Here is a 5,965-nt window from a genome sequence, read left to right on the forward strand (position 1 = left end):
AGGGATTTATGTTTCCTCGAGGTTTCTTTTCCAATTTTGTGTATGATATAGCTCATCAGTTACCATAAATTTTTTTGTTAGGTGTCTTATTAGTTATGCTTCTTGATCTTCTATTAATAACACACACTGCATATCATCACAAATAGTCAATTTTGCTGATAAAAAAATAGTCAATTTCAATTATAAATATATAATTTGATACCAGTAGGGTATGAAGGATTTTAAACTAGTCATTAGTATGCATTTGAGTTGGACTGTATCTAAATGCAATGAAATATAAGGGACTTCTTCAAAATTTCATAGAGACTCACCTATATCTTTTGTGCTTTTGCTTTTACATTTTTAAGTGTAATTTGTTTTGCTTTTTCATCATGAGCAATTTTATTAGGTCGTAAATTCTTATGCAGATTAGAGTTCAGCAAGTTAACACTAAATTTTGTGTGTATCGAGAATGAGATGAGATGGATATTTAGCATCCATGCGTCTTCAATTTTTTTTATGATAATTGATTGATGTGAATTATATGGTTTAAGCACTTGTGAGAGCACACTCATTAGCTTTTATAAAATTTACTTGTTTATTTATTATAGATTGATTGACTTCATTTATAACTCAATTGTTGCATTTAGTCTTTATGTCATTGATTTACGTTTGTTTAATACTGCAGAAACGAAGTAACCCTTGTATATTCTTTCTATTTTATTGCAATAGATAAGTGACAATTTGCAGAGTTTTAAGTGTCAGGTTTTTTCTCTCCAGTATTATGTTATTTAAGCCAGCAAAATATTAGGATAAATTTTTATCCTGCTAACCAAATTGACTGATAAAACTATAAAAGTGTAGGTGTCTTTTATCATGTTTAAGTTGAGTTATAAAAATTTAAGTGCACAATAAGCATAATTAACTTGAATTCACAATTTTTTTTCAAATACCGTGTGTTTTTCATTAGGTTTTGTTGTTTGCTTGTGGTTTAGGTATGAATTCAATCCTGTATCTATAAAGGTTGTGCTTCCAATGCAAACATCAAATGCTAGTTCTGCTTGTAAAGCAAAATTTCAGCGGGAGGTTAACTTGATATCCAGAATCAAACATCAAAATATAGTAAAGGTACTTTTCAATGTCTTTTCTTATTTTAGTGCTGTCTTCTTCTATGTACTCTTTGTCCTAATGAGGACATGAGTCACAATACTCCTGCTACAGTTGTTAGGAATGTTTTCTTAGATAATTTTTTATTTATTTTAGTTACTAAGTTCAGTCCATATTATCTGTTTATGTCCATCTAAACAATAATAGATATAATTTGTTAAGTTGAATAAAAAATATGTTGATTGTAATTTGAATGATATTTTTTTTTGCTAATTTATTTGAATTATGCAAAAATCATAATGTGTATAGGTCAAATGTTTCATATTTATTTATTATTTTTATTAAGATAAAAAAAAACTCTTTACCTTAATTATTTTAAAAAAATTTATAAAAAACAAATTTAATTACAAAGAATTATGTAGTTGTTGGAAAAGAGATGCTAAAACATAAAAAAGTAATAAGTTTTTACCAGGTTAACCGAAGATGTTTCATAATCTTTAGTCATAACTTTTAAATTTTTTTTCAAGTCTTTTATTATTTGTGTGAATCTTGCTTGCACGTGACCTCCCTGTAAAAATAACATAGGACTTTACTCATTTATTTGTGGACGTGATTTTGATCGTCCTCTTCACCTATCTTATATCTCCTTGAACCCTTTCTCCTTCACTTAGACTCCACAGATAGCGCATGACCTTTCATAATCAATATTCTCATTCTCACCATTCTTCCATTTTACCTTAGAGCAGCAATCATCTCATCCAACCTCTCACATTTTTTTTATCAATAAGTAAAGAATTAATAAATAAGAGTATTTTAAAGATATTCCGATCAATTATATATCATCTATCATCCATACCAAAAATACATATCTACGTCTACCATAACTACCACTACCCCCAAGATATTCTTTCTTATCATAATGATTTTATCAAACATATATAGAACATAAACTAAGGAAATTCCTCCATTGTATAGTCTATCTATTACAACATTCTATTTATCATTTGATAACTTCATGTGATCCACCAATGCAATGCCTTACGCAAATTGTTACAACTTTATTTGGCCAAACCGCATTTTCCTTGCTTTTATGTTGTTGTGTTCCTTGTCATTTTGTTCACTTTCCAGTACTTGTATAACAACTTTCATCCTCATGCTAAATCCACATGTTGTTTTCCACTTGCAAACATCATATCACATACTTTTCGCAACCAAATTACCATGTACAAAGACACAAACATAACAATCATATATAGTTCTAGCCAACCATAAAAATGTTACCTCATTGTAATGACCTAACAAGATGTAATTTTAAGTATAATTGGATTTATTTTTAATAGTTTCAAACAGCTTACAAGGTCCAAACAACAATTACAACACACAAAGGAGATCCCATTTTCATTTCCGGTAATTCAAGATCAAGATTTCAATTGTATCATAGTAAAAATTTCTATTGGATCAAGTCTACTTTCATTAAAAATGATATTATTTATCTGTTCCAAATCTCCCCACACTTGCTACCCACATACACCCCAAGTTTTATTTCTGAATTCTGATAACTTTAATAACTTGAATTGACTTAAGTGATTTTTTCCATTGTTATGCTGAATATTGTTATGCTGAATAGTGTATTTCTCAATCCACATATAGCATAAGTTCCACACTACTAAAGTCACTTCACATATTAGGAAGAGATTCATCCACTCCACCACACACAACAAATTATCTAAATGTACACTGGATTTGACTCACATTTATTTTAATTTCTTTTTCTTTATTAGCAATATATACACCCGTGTATTTGAGTGCACCAATCCATTTACAAAGAGTTCAAACAAAACTTCTTATTTACATTCAAGGGCCAGAAATTACATAACACCACAATTAACAGGATACTAACAACTCATTTATAAGCTAGGACATAAAAATTATTTCCAATCATGTTATGTATATTATCATAGCCCTGCACTCTCCTCCTACATACTTTAAAAAGTCACAGACTATGAATGCATTCATCTGGTATTGTAGGTTCATTATCCCAAAATTCACAGCAGCCATTCTTGCTGAGTCCCTCAGCACTTGACCTTGTTGATAATTTTGCTGTTTGATGTATTCACCTGCCATAGGACTGTAGATATCTACAAAGCAGCAGTTTTTAGGAATCACAAAATTCAGCATAAACATTTAGATGGATAATCGTTGCCCCAATTTCTTTTCATATTTCTGGTTAGAATGGTCCATTTTATATAGTAATAGATTTACTGATAAGACTTATTCCACCAGTTCATTGTGGTAACAGACTATCCAAGTTAAAAAAATGCAGCTTTTGCTTTTTATTTTCATTTACTTACAAATTTAATTGTTTTTATTTTTCAATAGTTAACTAATTATTAGCCATCCCAAAACTGTTTGCTTTTTATTTTTAATTAGCAAAGTATATATAGAAATGACATCAATGACACCAGTAGTACCCAACAGCTGGTACAAACAGAGGCCTAATTACATACACTAAGAATAAAGGAGCATTAACCACAAAAACACTAATAGGCAAAGACACGATAGAAGTGTAGGCACTCTGACTGTTCCCTGTTTAGTTTACAACACATTCCTCAAAATATCTTCGTATACGTCAAATCCCAAACAACATGCTGCAGAAAATATTTTGCTACAAAAAAACATATATATTGTTCCACTATACTACAGACCTTCATATATACTATTTGCTTCTTATGATTTACTTATGTATGGTTAGTCATAATGATATTAGATTGATCGAATCCTAAACACATTTTTGCTTAACTAGATGACTGACTAGTGAGAGGTAATTTAGCTACAAGTATCATGTAATTTAAACTCATTTTGCAGTTTATTGGCGCCTCTGTTGAGCCAAGAATGATGATAATTACTGAACTTTTGGAAGGTTGTTCCCTTCCTAAATACCTAGAGAGTATTTATCCAAATACTCTAAGTTTAGAGCAATCCATAAGTTTTGCTTTGGATATTTCTCAAGCTATGGAGTATTTGCATGCAAATGGCATTATTCACCGCGATTTAAAACCTGGTAATCTTTTTTTCTTATTCTTAATAACTATGATTTGAATGTTTTTATAAGTTTTGTTGTATATTTTCATATATCTTTTTTGGAGTACAAGAGGTGAGTAATTTCACTTACAAGTTATCCATGACTTATTTAGGTAATTTGCTTCTTCGCAACGACAAAATGCAAATTTTACTTACAAATTTCGAGACAGCTAGAGAGGAGATATCTGGTGAAATGACTTCTGAGGCTGGTACATATCGATATATGGCTCCTGAGGTACATGTTCTGCTATATTTGTCTCTGCATAAAAGTATCTATCATCACTATCTATATGTCCACTTACTAGAATTTTCTTCATGTGTTTTGATGTCTAATCCTTCCATTATATGCACTAGTTATTCAGTAAGGATCCACTTTCGAAAGGAGAAAAGAAATGCTATGACCACAGGGTAGACATTCATAGCTTTGCTATGGCTATGTGGGCCATAATTAAAAATCAAACTCCATTTAAAGGAAGGTGTGACTTGTTAGCTGCATATGCTACTGCAAAAGTAAGTCATACCAGTTACTCTTAGTTCTAATTTTAATGATAATAGTATTAATTTTCTTCCTTTCCATTTTTAATATAGTCTTCTTTAGAATGTTTCATAAATGTTTTCATCTTTAAATAAATTTTTATCCCTTTTAAATGAGGTGCTCATATAAAAGTTGTACTTTGTTCTAATTAGCTAATTTTTTGTACTTTGTTCTCTTATCATTCTTTCTTTTTTTACTTTTCAATTTAATCATTGTTACATGCTATGGTGCATTGGAGAAATGTTTATTTTCAGATAGACATACTAATCTTGTGTTTACCAAATTAGTCCTTTAACATGTCGTATGAATATAATGTTTTATATGTTTAAATAACCACAATGCGCACTTATTCAACAAGTATATGTTCTTACATCATTTTTTAACCAAAAAAAGTATGTTTGGCTACTGTCGAAAAACATAGCAAGGTAAAATATACCAGCCTTAGTGATTCAAATATAGGTTTTAGCTTTACCAACATAGTGTCACGTTACATAGATTTTGAGACTGATATTATTTAAACATTGGTATGTTTATGTTGTTATTGGTGCGTGCAGAACATGAGGCCTAGTTTGGAGGGTTTTCCAGAAGTTCTACTTCCATTAATGCAGTCTTGTTGGGAAGAAGACCCAAATCTACGACCTGAATTCTCAGAGATCACCCAAATTCTTGAAAAACTTCTCCATCACTCAACAAGTATATCACCTGAGATAGAGGAGTGTCCAATTACAAGCGTGGAGGAACCTATCCCTAATTATGTTGAAGACAAATCAGAACATGTAGATGAGGCTCAGAGTCTGAATACCAGTGTCTGCATAGAGGGACAATCTGAGATCATAACAGTCGAAGCCCAAACCAAGCCTAAAAAGACTCCTAAGAAATGCAAGGGTTTATTATTTTTTAGTAAATGCTTTCACATTTGTTGAAATACCTATATATATATTTGGTGAATTGCACACATTTGTTGAAAGACTTTAGTAATGCTTTGGTTGTATTGTCCAAATTAATACTCTGAACTTTGGATACTCTTTATTTTGGTGGTATGTAATAAACTTATATAACTTATATTTCGGTTGTGTGATGTTTAGTTTTGTCAAAATTGTCTTAATCTTAATAGGTTACATATAGTCAAGCTATGTACTTATGCTGTGTGTTTTCTGAGGGTCTATTTATATACTAGAAAAAATTAAAATTAGTGTTCAAATTTCACTAATAATTATACTATTGATGGTGATAGTAATAAAAATATTAATCACCATTTTGTTT

General features: G+C 30.4%; 1 long non-coding RNA gene across 1 annotated transcript; it reads left to right on the forward strand.

Annotated features, from left to right (window-relative positions):
- The first annotated feature begins 973 nt into the window (after positions 1–973).
- LOC137805969 (uncharacterized) lies at positions 974–4,521 on the forward strand. The gene is made up of 3 exons (XR_011080287.1): positions 974–1,107; positions 3,952–4,147; positions 4,281–4,521. It is a non-coding gene; the product is annotated as an uncharacterized lncRNA (long non-coding RNA).
- The last annotated feature ends 1,444 nt before the right edge of the window (positions 4,522–5,965 follow it).

This window comes from Phaseolus vulgaris, chromosome 3, assembly GCF_000499845.2.
Source record: "Phaseolus vulgaris cultivar G19833 chromosome 3, P. vulgaris v2.0, whole genome shotgun sequence".
Lineage (NCBI taxonomy): Eukaryota > Viridiplantae > Streptophyta > Magnoliopsida > Fabales > Fabaceae > Phaseolus > Phaseolus vulgaris.